At 41.4% G+C, this 25,543-nt stretch overlaps 1 long non-coding RNA gene and 1 pseudogene across 1 annotated transcript; both read left to right on the top strand.

The window, feature by feature from the left end:
• LOC140209404 (polymeric immunoglobulin receptor-like) overlaps nt 1–25,543 on the top strand; it is a 53,696-nt pseudogene that overhangs the window by 27,110 nt on the left and 1,043 nt on the right.
• Nucleotides 1,160–5,143, top strand: LOC140210056 (uncharacterized). Its single transcript, XR_011889140.1, has 3 exons — nt 1,160–1,209; nt 4,450–4,537; nt 4,756–5,143. It is a non-coding gene; the product is annotated as an uncharacterized lncRNA (long non-coding RNA).

Here is a 25,543-nt window from a genome sequence, read left to right as displayed (position 1 = left end):
CACAAGAACGATTCCGGGAATGAAAAGATTATCATATGAATAGCAATTGAAGGCTCAGGACCTGTACTCACTGGAATTTAGAAGAATGAGGGGAGGTCTGATTGAAGCTGATCGAATGGTGAAAGGCCTTTATACAGTGGATGTGAAGAGGATGTTTCCATTGGTGGGAAAGTCAAAACCCAGAGGGCACAGACTCAAAAGAGAGTGATGTCCACTTGGAACAGAGATGAGGAGGAAATTCTTTAGCCAGAGGGAGGTGAGACAGGAATTTGTTGCCACAGGTGGTGGTGAAGGTCAGATCACCAGATACCTTTATGGCTGTGGTTGATAAGTTCTTGATTAGTCAGGACATGAAAGGTAATGGGGAGAAGGCAGGAAAACGAGGTTGAAAGGGAAATGGATCAGCTGTGCTGAAATGGTGGAGTAGACTCAATGGGACTAGCTCATGCTGGTTAGTGTGGATGAATTGAGCTGAAGGGCTAGTTCCCATACTGTATAACTCTATGATGTTCAATGACATTTGTCATCCCACTATTAAAACAGGAACAGAAGAGATTCTGTAGATGCTGGAGAACAAGAACAACATATACAAAATGCTGGAAGAACTCATCAGGCCAGGCAGCATCTATGCAAAGAAGTATACAGTCAATTTTTCATGCAAAGATCCTTCATCAGAAAGGTCTTGGTCTGAAATGTCGACTGTTTATTCTTTCCATAGATGCAGCCTGAACTGCTGAGTTCCTCCAGCATCTTGCATTATACAAGTTGTTTTTTCATTGAGAACAGAAGCATTATCCTGTTGTATCAACAACTGTACTTGGTCCAATATCTCCACATACACTCAGTGCAGAGATGTGTATGTCTTTCCGGTGGGTGTTGTGGCCCCAACAACAGATCTCCCAGAGCTGGCAGATGTCAATTGCCTGGCTGGAACTTCCACTTCTGTCTGCTTAGGATTATGGTTTGCAAACCCTCCAACTCAAGCCTTGTAATTTCCCCAGCAACAGGTGTTCAAATATGCACAAGAAACAGAAATTACTCACCTCCCTGTAACCAATCAGCCTTTTACTCAAACCATGAGTTTCCACCTGCCAATCATGTACTCTTGCTTGACTGCACTGGGTAAACATGCGAGACTGAATTTTCTTTCCTTGCCTCAACAGGACGTGAATATTCATGTGAAACATTTACAACAGTATCAACTGCAAGGTAAGTCACTTGATCCAGTCCTGCTTAAATGTACAATGTTCTCATTGCTGGTGCTATGATTGCCTCCCCCCCCGCCATATGAGAGATAATTCAGGGGAAATTTATAATTTCATTTACTTGTACTGAATGCCTGTGAGAATATTGTTTTCATTTTCACAACCAGTAGTACAACCAACGCTCGACAACATGTTTTAATCCCAGGAGTTCAAGATAAACTAATCTCTCCAAATATTCTGCAATAACTTTTGACATGAAAGTTGATATATGTTTTTACCTTGTAAGTAGATTATTGGAATGAATAATGGAAAAACACATTAAATTACATCTGCCATGAATTTGCCCACTCACCCAACCTATCCAAGTCACTCTGCATCCTCTTAGCATCCTCCTCACAGCTAACACTGCCACCCAGCTTCGTGTCATCTGCAAACTTGGAGATGCTGCATTTAATTCCCTCATCCAAGTCATTAATATATATTGTAAACAACTGGGGTTCCAGCACTGAGCCTTGCGGTATGCCACTAGTCACCGCCTGCCATTCTGAAAAGGTCCCGTTTATTCCCACTCTTTGCTTCCTGTCTGCTAACCAATTCTCCATCCACATCAATACCTTACCCCCAATACCGTGTGCTTTAAGTTTGCACACTAATCTCCTGTGTGGGACCTTGTCAAAAGCCTTTTGAAAATCCAAATATACCACATCCACTGGTTCTCCCCTATCCACTCTACTAGTTACATCCTCAAAAAATTCTATGAGATTCGTCAGACATGATTTTCCTTTCACAAATCCATGCTGACTTTGTCCGATCATTTCACCACTTTCCAAATGTGCTGTTATCACATCTTTGATAACTGACTCCAGCAGTTTCCCCACCACCGACGTTAGGCTAACCGTTCTATAATTCCCCGGTTTCTCTCTCCCTCCTTTTTTAAAAAGTGGGGTTACATTAGCCACCCTCCAACTCTCAGGAACTAGTCCAGAATCTAACGAGTTTTGAAAAATTATCACTAATGCATCCACTATTTCTTGGGCTACTTCCTTAAGCACTATAGGATGCAGACCATCTGGCCCTGGGGATTTATCTGCCTACAATCCCTTCAATTTACCTAACACCACTTCCCTAGTAACATGTATTTCGCTCAGTTCCTCCATCTCACTGGACCCTCTGTCCCCTACTATTTCTGGAAGATTATTTATGTCCTCCTTAGTGAAGACAGAACCAAAGTAATTATTCAATTGGTCTGCCATGTCCTTGCTCCCCATAATCAATTCACCTGTTTCTGTCTGTAGGGAACCTACATTTGTCTTTACCAGTCTTTTCCTTTTTACATATCTATAAAAGCTTTTACAGTCCGTTTTTATGTTCCCTGCCAGTTTTCTCTCATAATCTTTTTTCCCCTTCCTAATTAAGCCCTTTGTCCTCCTCTGCTGAACTCTGAATTTCTCCCAGTCCTCAGGTGAGCCACTTTCTCTGGCTAATTTGTATGCTTCTTCTTTGGAATTGATACTATCCCTAATTTCTCTTGTCAGCCACGGGTGCACTACCTTCCTTGATTTATTCTTTTGCCAAACTGGGATGAACAATTGTTGTAGTTCATCCATGCAACCTTTAAATGCTTGCCATTGCATATCCACCGTCAATCCTTTAAGTGTCATTTGCCAGTCTAACTTAGCTAATTCACGTCTCATACCTTCAAAGTTACCCCTCTTTAAGTTCAGAACCTTTGTTCTGTTGTGGTCATTCTGTTCATTCTGTTGTGGTTATTAATCTATAGATTTACTGAGTATGCCCACAAAAAATTGAATCTCAGGGTTGTATATGATGACAGATATGTATTTTGGTAATAAATCCACTTTGAACTTTAAGCTTCAGGGTTCAGATAATGCTGTTGTGTAACAGGTTCATCTGGTCCCAGAGTCGTACAACACAGACAAAGACCATGTGGATTTCCATTGCACATCCATCTACAGTATACTGCAAATGCCTTAGGCACCTTCGATTCTTATTTAGTTTCAGGTGGTATCATCTCCAGAGTCCTGATCACAACACCGAGGCTGTCTGTGATTGCTTGGAGAAGCAGAAGCCAAGGTCTGAAAAAGAAATGTGGCAAGTTCTCCAAGACACTTGGAACAACCTAGCAGATGATTTTCTTATAAAACTGCATGACAGGGTACCCGAAAGAATTGAAGTAGTTTTAAAGGAAAAGTGTGGTGACACCCAACTTTGATTTGATTTAGTTTATTGCTGCTTAATGCACATTATAATATTTTTAAATATTTAAATATTTTTCATTTCATTACTTTTGAAAGCATCGTCTCTTTACAGAATTCTTTTAAATGCACCTGTATTTTGCACAGTAATGTATCTAAACCCTATCTTCCAGAACAAGGTCCAAAGCCTACCATGGAGATGTGACTTGAGATCTCATTCAGACACTCCACAAACATTGACTGTGACACTTTTTCCACCACTCTCTGGGTGAAAACAATCGCTTCAAATCTAAATCCATGTCATCTAGTTTCATTCACCTCTGAGAATGGACAAGTTTGCTGTCACCTTTCCAACCTGTACATCTCATGTCCCTGGTGAAAAGGATTTTGAAGAATTACAGAGGATCTTGATGAGCTGAGTTTTTGGGCTGAGGAATAGCAAATGGAGTTTAATTCAGAATTGTGCAAAGTCTTGCATTTTCAAAAGACAAATCAAGTAAGACTTTCGAAGTGATTGGTTGGGCCCTGGGAAGTGTTAAAGAACAATGGGATCTTGGAATTCAGGTACATGGTTCCTTGAAAGTGGAGTCACTATAGTGAAGAAGGTTTCTGGTATTAGTCAGAGTAGAGAATCTGGTACTCTGTTAAAAAAGGGAATTGTTATTCAACTGGATGTAGTGCAGAAATGATTTCAAAGCTCGAAGTAAATTTATTATCAAGGTAAATTTATTATACAACCCTGAGATTCATTTTCTAGCAGATCTACTGTAATTCCAACAACCATAATAGTATCAGTGAATGACTGCATTGCAAGATGTTGCCATTGCCTCGAGAAAATATGGTTTTATTCCAACTGATGATGTTTTTCTCCCTTTCATTCAGTCAACATTATTTACTCCTCCAGCTCTGCTTATTTACCTCACCCCACTCCACTAATGTTACAGAGGAAACAGGAGGTAAATATTTCAAACACAAAGCCATCTCGTTTCTGTATCTCATCAGTTCTGTTACTCTTCCCCTTTACGCAGTTTCATGATATGGAAGGTTGGTTGTTGGCTGCTCTTCGCTTTCCTGATCTGCACTATTTCGGTCACGTGGTTCACAAGGGAAACCAAGGTAGGCTTATGGAAAACAATAGAATTTGCACTCAAATATACTGATCATTTGAGGATGGTCAATCCAAAGCTATTTGCAGATGATATTGACAAGATGTTGACATACTATGTGTGCAGAATGCTTGATGTGAATATATTGGAGTCCAAGCTCCAGATACAACTCTAAATCAGAGTTCCCAGTGTTGATGAGTCTGATGATTTGACCATTTCCTTTTGCAGAGACGCGATGAATCAGATCCTCCCAGACTGGTCTATAAGGTAAAGTGAAGGCTTCTGGATCACACAGATTCTGCTGGAATTTCACACCAAGATGAAATAGTCATACTTTTTCAGAATATAGACAAATTTAACATCTGTGGAGAATTAACCTCTCTTGTCATTCATTAACAACTTCATGAAGGTGAAAAAATAATGTTACCATACGTAAGGACTTTGACTTTTTTTAGCATTCCATTTCCAACATGTCACCTTCACAGATCTCAACTGTATGGCACCTTTTCACAATGTTTTCTTTTCATTGCGCAAGCAACGATTTTTAACCCTGTCATGGCTGTGAACTGCTTAAGACCAGTTTACTCTATTAAATGCTGTTCTATGGACTCAAATGCCTGAGGTTGTTGTTGTATGTTTCAATAATTAATAAACAATCAGCTAATATTCTTATTAACAAATTGTTGATGCTAATAACTAATTTATCCTCTTGGCTTAGTTGAGAATGAAAATTCAAACATGGTGAACAGATCACATTCAGGTTCCTGGATTTTCTTGATGGAATCAAGACCATAGGGCCATAAACACAGGAGCAGGGTAAGGCCATTTGGCCCATAAAGTTTGCTTCGGCATTCTATCATAGCTGATATATTATCCCAGTAAACTCTATTCTCCTGCCTTCTCCCTGTAAGCTTTAATGCCCTCACTAATGAATATACCCAATGACTTGGTCTCCACAGCCATCTGTAATAATGAATTCCACAGATTCACCACCTCTGATGAAGGATATTCCTCCTTATTTCTGTTCTGAAGGGATGTCCGTCCATTCTGAGACTGCCCTTTTGTCCTTGGCTCCCCTACTAGTGGAAGCTGTATTTAATATTTCGGTTCTATATGAGTCATCTTGTGTGTTTGTGTGTGTGTGAAAATAATAAATTATGGGTTACATGTATAAATATGAGCTAGAATGAAGATATATTTAATTTACATGATACATACATGCCTCACTTGAAGTGAAGAATGAAGTGAAGAATATTCCCCGACTCCCGTATTTCCTTTTGAATTAGTTTGATGTTTTGAAGTTACAAAACATACATTGGCGATGACGTATCTTTAAAATGAATGTTAGGTAGCTGTCAACCTGTTGAAACGCAGAGAAATATTTGAACTAAAAAAAAACACTGCAAGTTAAAAAAATCGTAGCCCAGCACATAGAAAGATGGTCAAGTTTAATTAAAAAACAGCACAGCACATGTTCTTCTGAAGGGAGAACACGATCAAGTATTAAAAAAGTCAGATATCAGAAGAATTCATCCATTCGTAAAGAGTGAGTACTGGGCGATAATCATCATTTAAAACAGCAGACACAGATGGCTACATCAGAAAGATTGGCTTGTCTGATTCCATAGCAGATAATTGGAATGTGTATCGTCGTTGTTAGGTCGCATCTGGAATTTCCATTTGGCGGAAAATTTCCCTCCACGCCGCTCAGACATATTGGGAAATCATGTACATGGCAGGGGAATATGTATACTGAGCTAATTCAACACTAGCTTGAAGAAAATGTAATAGACATCAAGAAATGAGTGCAAATTTTTCCAAGTACTTTGCCTTTAAAGGCATATAGTTTGCTTCAAAGTTTGACTGCTCCAAACAAACCAGCAGAAATTAGCTTTGCTAATATTCTCAAGAACATTTAGAAACAATGCCACTGTTTGTTGCAGAAAGCTTTAGGTTTCATAAGCAGAATCTAAAAGAAGGGGAGCCCACTTCAGTGTTCATGGCTGAATTGAAGAGATTGCCTGACCATTGTCACCTCAACAATAGGCTTAAAGATGTACTGAGAGATTATTTATTTTGTGGAATCTTTCAAGAAAGCATTCACAAATGACTCCTAACTGTAGCACAACTTACATTCAAGAGAGCAGGTAAAATTGCTGTTTCAATGGAAACCACACACAGAGATACAATTAAATTGCAATCAGGAATGAAAGTGAGTGTAGACAAATTACATTGTCCAAACATAAACTGGCCTGGCTGAACAAATTGTGTTACCATTGTGTCAGGGGCTCACGTTCACCAAACAAATTGTCATAGTCCGGTCCGTAAAGTCCGTGTTCCGGTTCACGGTCCGGTCCATGGTTCCTCGTTCCAGGGTTTCTGATTTTCCCCAGTTTCTGTTTGGGTCACATGTTTCTCGTTTTGGGGCTGAGACATAAATACTTCTACAAACCAGGAATTCCCTGCTGGACTGTCCTGCTCCCCTCCCTGTCTTTTCCCCCTTGCCTGACTCTCTGCCTGGATACCTTGCCTGACTCTCTGCCTGCTCACTTCAAGACCAAGACCCCAAACCTCAAGACCAGCACCCCAAGCCTGTCTCCAAGCCTCAAGACCAAGACTCCAAGCCTGTCTCCAAGCCTCAAGACCAAGACCCCAAGCCTGTCTCCAAGCCTCAAGACCAAGACTCCAAGCCTGTCTCCAAGCCTCAAGACCCAAAGCCTGTCTCCAAGCCTCAAGACCAAGACCCCTAGCCTGTCTCCAAGCCTCCAGCCTCAAGACCCCTAGCTTGTCTCCAAGCCTCAAGCCTCAAGACCCCAACCTCCAGTCCTGCAGTCATGTCATGTCCATGCCTGGTTCTGGGGCCCGAGCCCGAGACAAGACCCAGGTTTTGGGTCCTTGTCCAGTCTCTGGCTTGGGATCCAAGCCCTAGTCTGCGTTCTTGTCCCTGCTCCTTGTCTGTATCCTGTCACGTCCCTACTCTAGTCAAGTCCTGTTCCTTGTACTTCAGTGTCTGTTTTTTGTATTTGGGTCCATTCCCAGCACCCCATTGTGACACAAATACAGGTTTAAAGCTGAAACTTGCAGAAAGTGCAACAAAGTAGGACACATACAAAGAACTTGCCAGCCAGACAAAAATAAATGCATGGTACTAGGAAGCAAAAAAGCTAAAAAGTCAACTTGCAGCTTCGAAAAAGCACTAAGGGTGGCTAATGTAACCCCACTTTTTAAAAAAAAAAAGGGAGAGAGAAACCAGGGAATTATAGACCAGTTAGGCTAACGTCGGTGGTGGGGAAACTGCTGGAGTCAGTTATCAAAGATGTGATAACAGCACATTTGGAAAGTGGTGAAATCATCGGACAACGTCAGCATGGATTTGTGAAAGGAAAATCATGTCTGACGAATCTCAGAATTTTTTGAGGATGTAACTAGTAGAGTGGATAGGGGAGAACCAGTGGATGTGGTATATTTGGATTTTCAAAAGGCTTTTGACAAGGTCCCACACAGGAGATTAGTGTGCAAACTTAAAGCACATGGTATTGGGGGTAAGGTATTGATGTGGATAGAGAATTGGTTAGCAGACAGGAAGCAAAGAGTGGGAATAAACGGGACCTTTTCAGAATGGCAGGCGGTGACTAGTGGGGTACTGCAAGGCTCAGTGCTGGGACCCCAGTTGTTTACAATATATATTAATGACTTGGATGAGGGAATTAAATGCAGCATCTCCAAGTTTGCGGATGACACGAAGCTGAGCGGCAGTGTTAGCTGTGAGGAGGGGAGGATGCTAAGAGGATGCAGGGTGACTTGGATAGGTTGGGTGAGTGGGCAAATTCATGGCAGATTCAATTTAATGTGGATAAATGTGAAGTTATCCACTTTGGTGGCAAAAATAGGAAAACAGATTATTATCTGAATGGTGGCCGATTAGGAAAAGGGGAGGTGCAACGAGACCTGGGTGTCATTATACACCAGTCATTGAAAGTGGGCATGCAGGTACAGCAGGCGGTGAAAAAGGCGAATGGTATGCTGGCATTTATAGGGAGAGGATTCGAGTACAGGAGCAGGGAGGTACTACTGCAGTTGTGCAAGGCCTTGCTGAGACCACACCTGGAGTATTGTGTGCAGTTTTGGTCCCCTAATCTGAGGAAAGACATCCTTGCCATAGAGGGAGTACAAAGAAGGTTCACCAGATTGATCCCTGGGATGGCAGGACTTTCATATGAAGAAAGACTGGATGAACTAGGCTTGTACTCGTTGAAATTTAGAAGATTGAGGGGGGATCTGATTGAAACGTATAAAATCCTAAAGGGATTGGACAGGCTAAATGCAAGAAGATTGTTCCCGATGCTGGGGAAGTCCAGAACGAGGGGTCACAGTTTGAGGATAAAGGGGAAGCCTTTTAGGACTGAGATTAGGAAAAACTTCTTCACACAGAGAGTGGTGAATCTGTGGAATTCTCTGCCACAGGAAACAGTTGAGGCCAGTTCATTGGCTATATTTAAGAGGGAGTTAGATATGGCCCTTGTGGCTAGGGGGATCAGAGGGTATGGAGGGAAGGCTGGTGCAGGGCTCTGAGTTGGATGATCAGCCATGATCATAATAAATGGCGGTGCAGGGTCGAAGGGCCGAATGGCCTACTCCTGCACCTATTTTCTATGTTTCAAATCTGCATGCTGTAGATGAAAAATCTGATTATGATGAGAGTGACACAGGACTGTGTAGCCTTGAGCTTTACTGTATGAAAATTAACAACAAACAAGCAATGTGGCTTACACCAGGAGTAAACGACAAATTAGTAAAATGGAATTAGGCACTAGTTCAGCTGTTTCAGTCATCCCACAAAATGAGTTTAAACAGCATTTGAAAGATACCAAAGTGAAGCCTGCAAATATTCAACTGAGAACTTACACTGGTAAAAGGATAACTCCTGTGGGAATGACATGCAGAACTGTGAGCCACATTGAGCTTGTATGTGGTAAAAACAGAAGGACCAGCATTGTGGGGACTTCATTTGCTGAGACAACTGCTACTCGATTGGAGATCCATCCACCAATTGCATGCCACATCCCTTGCAATGAAGCCGACTGAAACCAAATTAAGAAAGGTACTAGATAATGCCACGACTGCCTCTTTGACATACATCATAAACCATTGCCTAACTGAGAACAAACATGTGTTGGTTCCAACTTCTATGCCTCTGATTGGAAAGCATATTCCTGTAAGGAAGGGCCACGCTGCTCAGAGGAAGAGTGAAAATGATGAAAGCACTAGTTGGACTACAACAGTTTTTATAGGCAACATGTCTGAGAAAGCTTCTGATAAGTTAATCAGTCAGATACTTGTGAAATGTGGCTTGGTTTTAAGCTGGAGGAGAGTTTAAGGATCTTCAGGAAAGTTGCAAGCATTTGGCTTTTGTGCCTGTAAAGAACTGAAACCTACTCTGTGTGTTTTATGGTTGTTGCAGGAATGTCAAGTAGGAGAAAAAATTGCTTGTAAAAGTAGATGCAAAGACCAAAGACCAAAGACCAGATCGATGAAAGGAAGGCCAAAAAGAAATAGAGTCAAAGGAGAGACAAAAACAGGATTTGCCACAGGTTGTGGATGAGGAAACCTAGAGGGCAGATCAGGTTGTAAACATAGAAACATAGAAACATAGAAAATAGGTGCAGGAGTAGGCCATTCGGCCCTTCGATCCTGCACCGCCATGTATTATGCTCATGGCTGATCATCCAACTCAGAACCCCGCCCCAGACTTCCCTCCATATCCCCTGACCCCCGTAGCCACAAGGGCCATATCTAACTCCCTCTTAAATATAGCCAATGAACTGGCCTCAACTGCTTCCTGTGGCAGAGAATTCCACAGATTCACCACTCTCTGTGTGAAGAAGTTTTTCCTAATCTCGGTCCTAAAAGGCTTCCCCTTTATCCTCAAACTGTGGCCCCTCGTTCTGGACTTACCCAACATCGGGAACAATCTTCCTGCATCTAGCCTGTCCAATCCCTTTAGGATCTTATACGTTTCAATCGGATCCCCCCTCAATCTCCTAAATTCCAACGAGTACAAGCCCAGTTCATCCAGTCTTTCTTCATATGAAAGTCCTGCCATCCCAGGAATCAATCTGGTGAACCTTCTTTGTACTCCCTCTATGGCAAGGATGTCTTTCCTCAGATTAGGGGACCAAAACTGCACACAATACTCCAGGTGGGGTCTCACCAAGGACTTGTACAACTGCAGTAGTACCTCCAAGTCATTAATATATATTGTAAACAACTGGGGTCCCAGCACTGAGCCTTGCAGTACCCCACTAGTCACCGCCTGCCATTCTGAAAAGGTCCCGTTTATTCCCACTCTTTGCTTCCTGTCTGCTAACCAACTCTCCACCCACACCAATACCTTACCCCCAATACCATGTGCTTTAAGTTTGCACACTAATCTCCTGTGTGGGACCTTGTCAAAAGCCTTCTGAAAATCCAAATATACCACATCCACAGGTTTTCCCCTTTCCACTCTACTAGTTACATCCTCAAAAAATTCTATGAGATTCGTCAGACATGATTTTCCTTTCACAAATCCATGCTGACATTGTCCGATCATTTCACCGCTTTCCAAGTGTGCTGTTATCACATCCTTGATAACTGACTCCAGCAGTTTCCCCACTACCGACGTTAGGCTAACCGGTCTATGATTCCCCGGTTTCTCTCTCCCTCCTTTTTTAAAAAGTGGAGTTACATTAGCCACCCTCCAATCCTCAGGAACTAGTCCAGAATCTAACTAGTTTTGAAAAATTATCACTAATGCATCCACTATTTCTTGGGCTACTTCCTTAAGCACTCTGGGATGCAGACCATCTGGCCCTGGGGATTTATCTGCCTTCAATCCCTTCAATTTACCTAACACCACTTCCCTACTAACATGTATTTCGCTCAGTTCCTCCATCTCGCTGGACCCTCTGTCCCCTACTATTTCTGGAAGATTATTCATGTCCTCCTTAGTGAAGACAGAACCAAAGTAATTATTCAGTTGGTCTGCCATGTCCTTGCTCCCCATAATCAATTCACCTGTTTCTGTCTGCAGGGGACCTACATTTGTCTTTACCAGTCTTTTCCTTTTTACATATCTATAAAAGCTTTTACAGTCCGTTTTTATGTTCCCTGCCAGTTTTCTCTCATAATCTTTTTTCCCCTTCCTAATTAAACCCTTTGTCCTCCTCTGCTGAACTCTGAATTTCTCCCAGTCCTCAGGTGAGCCACTTTCTCTGGCTAATTTGTATGCTTCTTCTTTGGAATTGATACTATCCCTAATTTCTCTTGTCAGCCACGGGTGCACTACCTTCCTTGATTTATTCTTTTGCCAAACTGGGATGAACAATTGTTGTAGTTCATCCATGCAACCTTTAAATGCTTGCCATTGCATATCCACCGTCAATCCTTTAAGTGTCATTTGCCAGTCTATCTTAGCTAATTCACGTCTCATACCTTCAAAGTTACCCCTCTTTAAGTTCAGAACCTTTGTTTCTGAATTAACTATGTCACTCTCCATCTTAATGAAGAATTCCACCATATTATGGTCACTCTTACCCAAGGGGCCTCTCACGACAAGATTGCTAATTAACCCTTCCTCATTGCTCAAAACCCAGTCCAGAATAGCCTGCTCTCTAGTTGGTTCCTCAACATGTTGGTTCAAAAAACCATCCCGCATACATTCCAAGAAATCCCCTTCCTCAGCACCTTTACCAATTTGGTTCACCCAATCTACATGTAGATTGAAGTCACCCATTATAACTGCTGTTCCTCTATTGCACACATTTCTAATTTCCTGTTTAATACCATCTCCGACCTCACTACTACTGTTAGGTGGCCTGTACACAACTCCCACCAGCGTCATCTGCCCCTTAGTGTTACGCAGCTCTACCCATATCGATTCCACATCTTCCCGGCTTATGTCCTTCCTTTCTATTGCGTTAATCTCTTCTTTAACCAGCAACGCCACCCCACCTCCCCTTCCTTCATGTCTATCCCTCCTGAATATTGAATATCCCTGAACGTTGAGCTCCCATCCCTGGTCACCCTGGAGCCATGTCTCTGTGATCCCAACTATATCATAATCATTAATAACAATCTGCACTTTCAATTCATCCACTTTATTACGAATGCTCCTTGCATTGACACACAAAGCCTTCAGGCGCTCTTTTACAACTCTCTTAGCCCTTATACAATTATGCTGAAAAGTGGCCCTTTTTAATGCTTGCCCTGGATTTGTCGGCCTGCCACTTTTACTTTTCTCCATAGTACTTTTTGCTTCTACCCTCACTTTACACCCCTCTGTCTCTCTGCGCTGGTTCCCATCCCCCTGTTGTGAACTAACCTCCTCTCGCCTAGCCTCTTTAATTTGATTCCCACCCCCCAACCATTCTAGTTTAAAGTCACCTCAGTAGCCCCCGCTAATCTCCCTGCCAGGATATTGGTCCCCCTAGGATTCAAGTGCAACCCGTCCTTTTGTAAAGGGAGCAATAGAAGGATTAATAAGAGAATACTCCAGTGAGCTAAATGCATGAACTAGAAGAAGAAATGGGAAAGAGAAGAAAGATGTCCATCGCAGTCAGAACCACTTCCTGCAGTCTCAGGGTCAACAGCTCTTACAACCCACTGTGGAGGAGGCCCCAGAACCTAAGATGGTTTCACAGCTACAAGTCTCATCTGCTAAGCAGAGTGATCCCCTGTTTCAGGAAGGATGATATGCCAAGAGTATGAAATCCTTCATATAGTATACTGTATATATAGTGAGATGCATTTTCTATTCAGATGGAATTTATACTTAAGTTGCAAGGAGTGTTGTGTATTTAATATTTCAGTAATATTGTAAATATTCGAGTAATATTGTAAATATTGTTTGATTAAGTATTCTTGTTTGTTTAAGTAATTAAATATGGTTCATAAGTAAATGATATGAATTGATATGTCATGACACCAACATGGTGAAAGTGTGGAATTCTCTGCCACAGGAAACAGTTGAGGCCAGTTCATTGGCTATATTTCAGAGGGAGTTAGATATGGCCCTTGTGGCTACGGGGGTCAGGGGGTATGGAGGGAAGGCTGGGGCGGGGTTCTGAGTTGGATGATCAGCCATGATCATAATAAATGGCGGTGCAGGCTCGAAGGGCCGAATGGCCTACTCCTGCACCTATTTTCTATGTTTCTATGTGATACATGTGCGCCTCACTTAAAGTAAAAACACAGTCTAAGATTCTCATTTCCCAGCTCTGTTGTTTGCTTTGAATTCGTTCACTGTTTTGAAGCTGCAAATCATAACAGGAACTTTTCATTAAATCCAGTTTCAGGTCAGGAATTTCTCATCAGATCTGAGTTAAAAATGGAAGAGTGTTAGTTTAAAGAATTGATCTGGTAGGAGGAGTAATGTTAAGATAAAAGAGGATACAGTTATACTTTATACTTTATTGTCACCAAACAATTGATACTAGAATGTACAATCATCACAGCGATATTTGATTCTGCAGTTCCCGCTCCCTGGATTACAAATATGAAATATTAAACATATTAAAAATAGTAAAAAGAAGTATTAAAATTAAATTATAAATCATAAATAGAAAATAGAAAAATGGAAAGTAAGGGAGTGCAAAAAAACTGAGAGGCAGGTCCAGATATTTGGAGGGTATGGCCCAGATCTGGGTCAGGATCCGTTCGGCAGTCTTATCACAGTTGGAAAGAAGCTGTTCCCAACTCTGGCCGTATGGGTCTTCAAGCTCCTGAGCCTTCTCCCGGAGGGAAGAGGTACGAAAAGTGTGTTGGCTGGGTGGGTCGTGTCCTTGATCATCCTGGCAGCACTGCTCCGACAGCGTGTGGTGTAAAGTGACTCCAAGGACGGAAGATTGGTTTGTGTGATGTGCTGCGCCGTGTTCACGATCTTCTGCGGCTTCTTTCGGTCTTGGACAGGACAAGCTCATTCCCAAGTTATAATCACTTGACTTAATGTCACTTGTACACACAAATGAACCTCTGTAATGTTACTTAATTCAAATTTCCAATGTACATTACCGTGCAAAATTCTTAGGCATCCCAAGATAGCATAGCCTTCACCGAGTCCTGATCTCAACATTATCCAGGTTACCTGGGATTACCTGGAAAGTCAGAAGCAAACGAGACAGCCCAAGTCTGCAGAACAGTGGCAAGTTCTCCAAGTTGCTTGGAAAAAGCAGCTGATTTTCTTATAAAACTGCACAACTGTGTGCCTCAGGGAATGGATGCCGTTCTTAAGGCAAAGAGTGGTCACACCAAATATCGATTTTATTTAGCTTTTTTCTGTTTACTGCACTTTATAGTAAATATCTGATATTCGGTAACTTGACATTTCATTATTTTTGGAAGCCTCTTCGCTTTATAAAATATTTTTACATACGCCTACAACTTCTGCACAGTACTGTATATACATATGGTAGATTGTACTATTTTTACATACGCCTACAACTTCTGCACAGTACTGTATATACATATGGGGGTAGATTGTCAGTGTTGTGGGTGGTACAGAAGGTTGTCATAAGATACAAACAGACAAAGACAGGATGCAATGTCGGGTGGAGAAGTGGTAGATGGAGTTTAACACTGAAAAATATGTTGTGATACACTTTGGGTAATTGAACTTTAAGCCAGATTACAAGGTTAATGGCAGGATTCTTAACAGTGAGGAGTTACAGAGGGACATTGGGATCAAATGTGTAGATCCTTTAAAGTTGTTGAGCAAGTTGAAACGGTGTTAAAGATGGTGAATGAGGTGCTTGACTTCACCGGTTGAGGGGATCAAGTTCAAGAGCCGTAAAGTAATGTCGCAGCTCTCGAAAACTCTGGTTTGATCACTCTTGGAGCGTTGTGGAGAATAGATTGAGTGGATAGCCAGCACCCCCTCCTCATGGTAACAATGACCAATATCAGAGGAGATCCATTTAAGGTGAGTGGAAGAATGTTTAGCAGAGATGTAAGAAGTAAGTTTTTTGTTATACAGAGAGTGGTGGGTCCCTGGAACGCACTGCAGGCATGGGGGTAGAGGCTGATACAATAGGGACATTTAGAGACTCCTAGATGGGCTTACACATGTATGTACGAAACAGAGTCTCATGGGCTATGCATTTGGGAAGTATTTGATTGATCATGGAGTATAGATCAGCACAATACTGTGGGCCGAACTGTTTTATGTTCTATGTTATAACAAAACTGGTTTACTTTCTCTCCACTTTTCAAAATTACTGTTTTTCCTCAGTTTTATTTGCAGTTGATCCTTTCGTTACAATACCATGAAGGTATGGGTAACACATTGAGTGATATTTCTGTGTTTTCTGATTTATCGGCAATATTTACTTTCTGGCCTCTGTAAACACAGACCCATTCGTTACTCGGGGGTAGTCTGTATGGAGATTGGTTAATACTGATTTGATCAATTGATAGGCAAAGCCCAGCCCAGCACACCAACGAGCATATCTACAGCGATGTATTGCCATGAGAAAGCAGAATCCATCATCAAGGACGTCCATCATACAAACATGTTCTCTTCTCACTGGCAAGGACACAGAGAAGCCTTAGGCCCAAAGCCCACAGATTCAGGAACACTTCAGCTAACAGGCTCCTGAACCAGAGTGGTTTACTTTGGTCACTTAACAGCAAAGATCACTGAACACAGCCTATAGACTCACTTTCAAGGACTCTACAATTTTATGTTCTCAGTATTAATTAATTTCTTATTTATTGTGTTTGCACAGATTGGCTTCCTTTGCATGTTTGTCGTTTATCAGTTTTTGTGTGTAGTTTTTCATTGATTCTATTGTTTTTCTTTGTTCTCCAATGAAAGGTTGCAAGAAAATGAATCTCTGGGTAGTATATAGTGATTTATATGTATTTTGAAAATAAATTTGCTTTGGATTTTTTGAGCTGTGATAAAGTGCGTGATTACTTACCCATCAGAACACATTTTGTAGAAATGGAGTGAGAAAGAGACTCAAGCATAAAGCTCTCCAGTCATTGCACAAATGTACTAAAGGACCAGCAGTAGAAATAAAAGTTGGGTGCTGATTAAAATGAGTCAGTTGCTGATTATTGGAGTTTGCATTGGTCATCAGGGTGTGAATCTGCAAATAGATGGTGTAAGTTTTCTCAGAACTAACACGTGACTGTAACCCATTAATGTACATACATAGAATAGAACATCCTGAAAATCGAACAAAGGGTGAACTTCATTATTGTAATTATAACCAGAGTAGTTTTTTTGCTGAAATATATGCACTTCAATAATAAACTCAATTTGAGTTTTGAACTTTAAAATGCCTCACTGACAAGGAGCAATACAGCACAATATCCGTCACCTCCGATGCAAGGATGTGAAGCAAAAGCACCAAATAACACCAATAACACCAGAGTCTGTTTGGAGCTCATGACCTCCTCAGGATAGGGTTAGCTAATGAGGGTTGATTATCTGCAGATAATTCCACATGCAGTGGTCCCACTTGTAAACCTGGACCTGTTAAACCTGAGCTCGTTAATAGTCTGAATGAAGGAACTTGTTTATTTTTTTTCTGCTGCAAAACAACACAGTTTACATCAGAAGACAGAGAAAACAAAGCTGATTTTGATTCTGAAATGGACACTTCCCTGTCCCAGGCTGTCTCAAGCAGTTCTCAAAGGATATTGTTAGAACTTCTGTGTTGTTTACTTCTCTTACAAAACAGAATTTAGGGAAGAACTAATAAATGCCTTCTGTAAACAAGCTTCTCCTTCCCAATGGGAATCATCAAATATTCCTGTTTAGGACTGCTATAGTTAATTTCATGACATACGGTAAGCCGGTGATGTTAAACCTGATTCTGATTCTGATTCTGTGTTTATTCTCCAATATGTGTGACATGTGGGAATTCTAATCCCTTGGACTGAAGCTCTCCTCAGACTTCATCTGCCCCAGGGGATCGCACAGCATGAATCTGGATAGATCACAGTTCGACTAACATAGAAAGAAGTGCAGAAGGTAAGATAGAAATGTCTTCTTCTTGGACAAATGTGACCTGTACATTAACTGTGCCCCATGAATCTATGAGAAAAAGAAACTACAGGAGCTGTCTACATATGCAGACTATTTCCTTTCAAAATGGAGTTGATTTGGTTTAAGAGATCCGACGTGGATTTTACCCGCTGTGAATGGGTAATTCCATTCAGTGGGTTTTCCCCTCATATTGGACTGAAGCAAAGTGAAATCCCATCAGGGCTCTTGAAATTGCACCGACAACTGGAATAGAATTCAGAAGGGTAAGCTTTTAAGGTTCCTTCGAAGATCGGCCATAGCCTTTAGAGAGGAGAGAGAATGAAATGAGGTACTGTCTGCTGAGTTTGCATGAAAAACCCTTCCACGTCACACCTATTTCCTATTTTTATTCTTTCTCAGCAGCAAGTTCTATAAAACACGTCTGATTGAATTATCATCAAGGCAGATCCAGAATGATGCACAAATCTTGGAGTCCATAATTCCCCAAACTTTGGAATCGAGGGAGACGGTAAAGTAGGTGGTAAAGAGAGCTTATGGCATTGGGCCAGCATTAATCACTCAAGAATTTATGTTACAAATGTATAAAAATACAGTTAGAACACACTTGGGGATTGCAGAAGAGGTTCACCAGTTTGTTGCCTGTATAAGAAGACCATAAAACCAAAAGACATATATATCCAGAGAGCCGTGCCTGTCATGGCTCAGCACTGCCCTCTACCTGGTCGGAAGGCACACCACATGCCAGTCAACATTTCACCCCTCCCAACTAATCAATGCACACTTAACCATTGGCCACCTTAATTGGATTAACCCATCTACTACCAAGCCGTTGGCCCCCCAGTGAATCACCTGGGCTGGACCCTCCAGCCCCCTGACCTATAAAGGGTGCTACATGTGCTTGGCCAGCTCTCTTTTTTGCCATCCTCGAGGGACCACCCTGCTTCACTCCAGGCTGAAGACTACAGAACAGCGCTGGAGACACGTGGTGAGCTGTGCATTGAATAGGGTTTTGGGAGCGTACTGCCAACCCAACTTTTCCCATGCTTGACTATCCTAAGCGTGTTTGTGCGAATATTTTAGCCACTTGTGTTGTCCTCAAGCTCTTCTCCCCTTGTAAATAAACTCCTTATTGTTAAAACTGTGTGTCCAGAATCCTTGCCTTTGAGACCCAAAGAATCTGTCTCATTTCCATCACAACAACATAGGAGAAGAATTAGGCTATCCTTCCCATTGGGTCTATTCCACCATTTCATCATTCAAAAGTTCAAAGTGCAATGTACATTTATTTTCAACTCTTAAAATCCATCTCTTTATAGGTAGCCACAAAACAAAGAAGCCCAAAGTAGCCCATCAATAAAAGATCAAAAATCTCCTGATGTGCAGAGACAGAGAGAAATGTGCAAACAATAAAAGTAAGCAAATAGTATTTAGAATGAAAGTACGTCCTCAGACTCGAAGCCTGGAGCAGCCTGAGCAGGCTATAGAATCAGCCTGAATTTAGAGCACGGCATGGTAAATGTCGTGGAGCCTGTAAACACGAAGCCCACAACTTCCTACTCACAATCACAAAAACACTCAACATGTGCTCTTTCTCTTTCCACCATGAGCACTTCTCCCAATGACTCAACACACCTGACATTTTTAATCAAGCAAAATATAAAAGTTCTGGAGGAACCCAGGGAGACAGGTGTGTTCAACATAGGCAGAGTGGTCAGCATTTCAGATTAATCCTCTGCTTCAGGACAAATCCAAATCTTTATTTTTGCTTCAAGTTAAAATATCTGCTATTGCTTGTGGCTGAGAAGTTCAGATATAGGAGCATAATTAGGCCATTTGGCTCATTGAGCCTGCTCCACCAATTCATCATGGAAACTCCAGTTTTGCTCTTAGCCTCAATCTCCTGCTTTTCTCCCCGTATCTCTTCATGCTCTGACCAATGAAGAAGCTATCAATCTTTGCCTTAATTATACATGAAGACTCACCCTCCACAGCTGCATGTGGCAAATATTCCAGAGGTTCACCGATCTCCAACTTTGAAATTCATCCTCATCTCCATTCTGAATTGACACACCCCTATTCTGAGGCTATGTTGTCTAGTCTTAGGCTCTCCCACCAAAGGAAGCATCCTTTCCACATCCACTCTATCAAGGCCTCTCAGCATGTGATAGGTTTCAATTAGGTCTCCACTCATTCTTCTGAATTCTATTGAATACAGCCTAGAGCCATCAAATGCTCTTCATATGAAATGCCATTCAATCCTGGAATCATTTTCGTGAAATTCCTTTGAACCCTCTCCAGTTTCAGCACATCCTTTTCAAGATGAGGAGCTGCTCGTAATACTCCAAATGAGGCCTCACCAGTATTTTATGAAGTCTCAACATTACATCCTTGCTTTTATATTCTAACATCATATTTGCCTTCCTTACCACAGACTCAACCTGCAAAATAACCTTGAGGGAATCCTGCACAAGAACTCTCAAGTCCCTTTGTGCCTCAGTTTTTGGTATCTTCTCTCCATTTAGAAAGTAGTTCATCCTTTCATTTCTTCTACTAAAGTGTATGACCAAACACTTCCCGACACTGTATTCCATCAGCCATTTCTTTGCCCATTCTCAGATACTTAAAGAAGGTGTATGATGTGCTAAACTTCACTAGTTGATGTGATTGAGTTCAAGAGCCACAAGGAAATATTGCAGCTCTGGTTCGATCACACGTGGAGTATTGTGGAGTATAAAGCATTGGTTGAGTGGATAGGCAGCACACCGATCTCATCATGACAAAGACCAGTACCAGAGGACACCCATTTAAGGTGAGTGGAGGAAAGTTTAGGGGAGATGTAAGAGGTAGGTTTTTTTTTCCACACAGTGAGTGGCAGCTCTCTGGAATTCACTGTAGGCTTGATGATAGAGGCTGATACAACAGGGACATTTAAGAAGCTCTGAGAGAGCTACACACATATATGTATTAAAATAGAGTGTTAAGTGCAATGTAGGAGGGAAGGATTAGCTTGATCATGGAATACAATTTAGCACTACTCTGGGGGCCAAAGGGCCTGTACTGTGCTGTACTGTTCTATGTTCTCTGTTCCTACAAATAACATAATGAGTTTTCGTTCTCATCTCTTTTCAGAATTACTCCTTTTTAGTTTTATATGCAGTTGATGCCCTTCATTAGAATACCATGGAGGTATGGATACCACATTGTATGATATTTGTCTGTTTTCTAATTTATGGGCAATATTGACTTACAGGCTTCTATAAAAAACAGAGCCATTCATGACTCAGAGACGGTCTGTGTGGAAATTGGTCAAGACTGATCAGATCATAGGTAAAGCCCTCCCATACAATGAGCACACCGACAAAGGAGGGTTTCCACAAGAAAGCAGGATCCATCATCCAGGATCCTCATCATCCAGACATGCTCTCTTCTCACTGCTCCCTTTGGAACGTCCCAAACCATCAGCTTCAGGAACAGTTCAGCCATCAGGCTCCTGAACCAGGTATTGATAACTTCACTCAGCTCAACAGTGAAGTGCTCACTGAACACAACCTATGGACTGACTTTCAATGTCTCCACAACTCATGTCTCAGTCTTATATTTACAATCAATAATTTTTTTGTATTTGCATAGTTTGCCTTCCATTGCAGATTATATTTTGTCAGCTCTTGTGTGTAGTTTTTACTGATTCTATTGTACTTCTTTGTTCTACTGTGAATGCCTGTAAGAAAATGGAACTGAGGATAGAATATGGCAATACATACAAACTTTGCTACTAAAGTTACTATGAAGATTTTCAAGTTTGACAAGGTTACTGACTTTTCATAACACATTTTGTCGAAATGGAGTGAGAAAGAGACACAGCATGAACATTTCCAGTCACTGTACAAAGGCCTTAAAGGAGAACGAGCAATGGAAATAAAAGTTGGGTGCTGAATAAAATGAGAGAGCTGCAAATTATTGCAGCTTACATTGGTCATCAGGGTGTGAATCTGCAACTAGAAGGTGTAACTTTTCTCAGTACTGATCTGTGACTGTAACCCATGAATGTACAATAAACGGTCTTGAAAATGAGAGAAGGTGAACTGCATTATCGTCATTATAATCAGGATAGTTTATGCTGACATGTATGTACCTTCATAATAAATTGAATTTGAATTTTGAACTTTGAAAAGCCTCATCGGCAGGTAGGAATATGGCATAATAACCTTTGCCTGCTGTGTGAGGATGTGACACAATAACACCGGAATCTGATGAAGCTCTTGCCCTCTTCAGCTCAGGGTTATCTGATGGGTGTTGATTGCCTGGGGATAATTCCAGAAGCAGTGGTCCCACTTGTGGACCTGGACCTGTTAAACTGGAGTTCATTAATGCTCTGAGGCAAGGAACTTACTTAGTTTTTCTACTGCAAAACAACACATTTCACATCAGAAGACAGTGAAAATAAACTGATCCTGATTCTGAAAGGGACCCTTTCCTTTTCCGAGGACATCCCAAAGTAATGCTCAAGGAGTAAGTTTAGAACTTCTGTGCTCAGAAGACAGTATTCAGGGTGGATCCAATGGATGCTTCAAGTCAACTAGTTGTTGCATCCTCTTCCTGCATTGCTTCATCAGTTAAGACCATAGACCAGAAGACAATAAAACAGAACAGAATTAGGCCACTCAGCCCATTGAATCTGACCTATACCTTATAAAGCCTCAGTTCTTGGATAACTTCCCAAGAACTGACTGGTAAACATTTTATGATCCCACCATTGTATTTACGGGGCTGCACAGGATTGGGATTAGGTTTCAACACAATGGTTAAGTGGCCTTTTCACTTCCCTGAATTGTTATTGTTGTTCAATGATCTAGATGCTGAAACAAAATAGTTTTGTTGAAGATGTTTAGTTTCTCTGCACTTGTTCACATCAGCATGTTGCACCATGGTTGTTGAGATGTTTTCCAAGAAGTGATGGGGCAATACAGGAGGAGACCAGAACATCTGTCATCTATAGAGAAGTACCAACAGCTGTTCGTACTTCTCCATATTCTGTTTGCTATGGCAAGTAAAGAAGACAGACGTTCTAACCACATCCTTCACTGAGGGTGAACACTACACAACTGACAGCAATAACTGATACAATAGAGTCAGCTCTCATATTATACAAGGTATCATTTACAAATACCCAATGTGTGGTGAGGCGAGGCTGTTGTAGTTATAAAGAAGGCAAGACAGCGGCTGTACATAATTAGGAGATCGAAGAGATATGGTATGTCAACAAATACACTCAAAAATATCTATAGTTGTACCATGGAGAGCATTCTGACAGGTTGCATCACTGTCTTGTATGGAGGGGCTACTGCACAGGACCAGAAGAAGCAGCAGAAGGTTGTAAATCTAGTCAGCTCTATCTTGGGTACTAGTCTTCAAAGTACCCAGGACATCTTCAGAGAGCAGTGTCATGGAAAGGCAGCATCAATTATTAATGACCTCCAGCATCCAGGGCATGCCCTTTTCTCACTGTCACCATCAGGTAGGAGATACAGAAGCCTGAAGAGACACACTCAGCGATTCAGGAACAGTTTCTTCCCCTCTGCCATCTGATTCCTAAATTGACATTGAATCTTTGGACACTACCTCACTTTTTTTAAATATACAGTATTTCTGATTTTCCACGCTTTTTAAAAAAATTATTAAATATATGTATACTGTAATTGATTTACTTGTTTATTTATTATTATTATTTTCTCTGCTAAATTATATATTGCATTGAACTGCTGCTGCTAAGTTAACAAGTGCCGATGACAATAAACCTGATTCTGATTCTGACAGGGCAAAATAGCAGTCAATAGGATGAGTTTCAACATAAAAGGCAGACAAGATCGAACAGGGTGAATACACCGTTAAATTTGAATATGTGCAGTATACGGAATAAGGTAGAGGAACTTGTCACAAAGTTATGGATTGGCATGTATGATGTTGTAGGCATCACTGAATCATGGCTGAAAGAAAATTATAGCTTGGAGCACATTGTATCGAAAGAACAGACAAGAAGGCAACAAGGGTGGCATTGCTCTGTTTATTAAAATGAAATCAAATCATCAGAAAGACGTGACATTGGGTTGGAAGATATTGATGTTGACATGGCTCCTGATGGTAACTGAAGCAAAGTGAAATCCCATCAGAGCTATTGAAATTGCACAAACAGATGGAATAGAATTCAGAAGAGTGGAGCTTTAAAGTCTCTTCAAAGATAAGACACAGCCTTCAGAGAGGAGAGTGAATTAAGCCAAGTACTGTGTGCTAAGTTTGCATGAAAAGCCCTTTCTACATCACACCTATTTCCTAGTTTGTTGCTTTTTGGCAGCAAGTTCACAAAACAGATTTGATTGAATTATCATCATGGCAAATACTGAATGTGGAAATATTGGAGGGGTGTAGAAGAGTTCACAGGTTTGGTGAATGTATTAGAAGACCATAAGATCAAAAGGCATAGGAGAAGAACTAAGACAATCTTCCCCTTGGGTCTATTCCACCATTTCATCATGTTTGATTTATTTTTACTCTCAATCTCATTATCCTGACTTCTCCCCGTAGCCTTTGACGTCCTTACTAATCAAGAAACTATCAATCTCCACTCAAAATACACCTGGTGTCTTGGCCTCCGCAGCCATCTGTGGCAGTGAATTCCACAGATTCATCACTCTCAATTTCAACTTTGTTCTAAAGGAACATCCTGTACTCTGAGGCTGTACCCTCTGGTCTTAGACTCCTTTTCTACAGGCAACATCCCTTCCACATCCATTCTATCTAGGCCTTTCAATATTCAATAGTTCAATGTACATTTATCATCATTGTATGCATACATTATACAATCCTGAGGTTAGCTTCCTTACAGGCAGCCACAAATCAAAGAAACCCAAAATAACCCACAAATAAAAGAAGACCTCCAAACACCCAATGTACAGCGAGAGAAAAGAACAAATCAAAAACAAAAGGAAGCAAATAGCATTTAGAAGAAAAGACTGGAGCAGTGGGGAGGGTCACTCCCTCAGCCTCAAATCAGCACATGGAACCCGTAGACACGAAGCCCAGATCGTAACTTCAACTCACAATCACGACAACCTTCAACTTGGGCTTTTTCCTTTTCCACCATTTAGTTTTCAACATCAGCAGTTTCCCCAATAACTCAATGCACCTAACATATTTAATCAAGTAAAAAAATAAAATTTCTGGAGAAATGTGGGGAGAGAGGTGGGATCCACAGAGGCAACATTTTTAGATTAACGCTCTGCTTCAGGACATCTCCTGCAGTTTGTTTTTGCTGAAGATTAGACCAACTGCTGTTTCTTGTATCTACCATTTTAACTCTTCTCAACATTTCATTCAGTTTTTGGGAATTGCTTAAATGTTTCTGTCTTGCTAAATATAGCTAAAAGCTTTTCAGATTGTCACATACCATACCCCTGTTGTGGTTCTCTTATTGAACTTCCTGCTGCCATCTTCCTCATTTTTATTTCACTGTTACTTCTTGCTGAGGACAGACAGGTCCTGGCTGGGTCTCTGTGAATAAAGCAATGTGGACTTCAATTCCTCTGATTGGTTTCCTACCTGGTGAGTGACAGCAAGCACTGGCCATTTGCATTGATTTGGAGGTCGTCCACCATTTGCAGAACAGAACTTGATGTGTGCAGACACTACAGATGACTGAATCTGGAGTTCAGAGCAAACTTCCGGAGGAAGTCAGTGAGCCAAACAGCATCTGTTAGGGGGAAGAGAACTGTCGACAGTTTAGGCTGAGTCTCTGCATCAAGTCTGAGTGGAGAGGAAGATAGTGTAAATAGGAGAGGGGGAGATGTGAATCTGGGTCCACTAGGTGGTCAGGGACTGAGGAGGGGTGAAGCATGACAGGCAAATGGAATGGGGAGGAAAAGGGGTGGATTTTGAAGATGGCTGAGAGGTGGAAGCAGATAAAGGGAAAAAGGGAGTAGTGTGTAGCCA

The sequence above is a fragment of the Mobula birostris genome, chromosome 14 (assembly GCF_030028105.1).
Source record: "Mobula birostris isolate sMobBir1 chromosome 14, sMobBir1.hap1, whole genome shotgun sequence".
In the NCBI taxonomy this organism is placed as follows: Eukaryota; Metazoa; Chordata; class Chondrichthyes; order Myliobatiformes; family Myliobatidae; genus Mobula; species Mobula birostris.
Note: the sequence above shows the minus strand (reverse complement) of the source record. Positions and strands in the feature narration are given on the sequence as shown.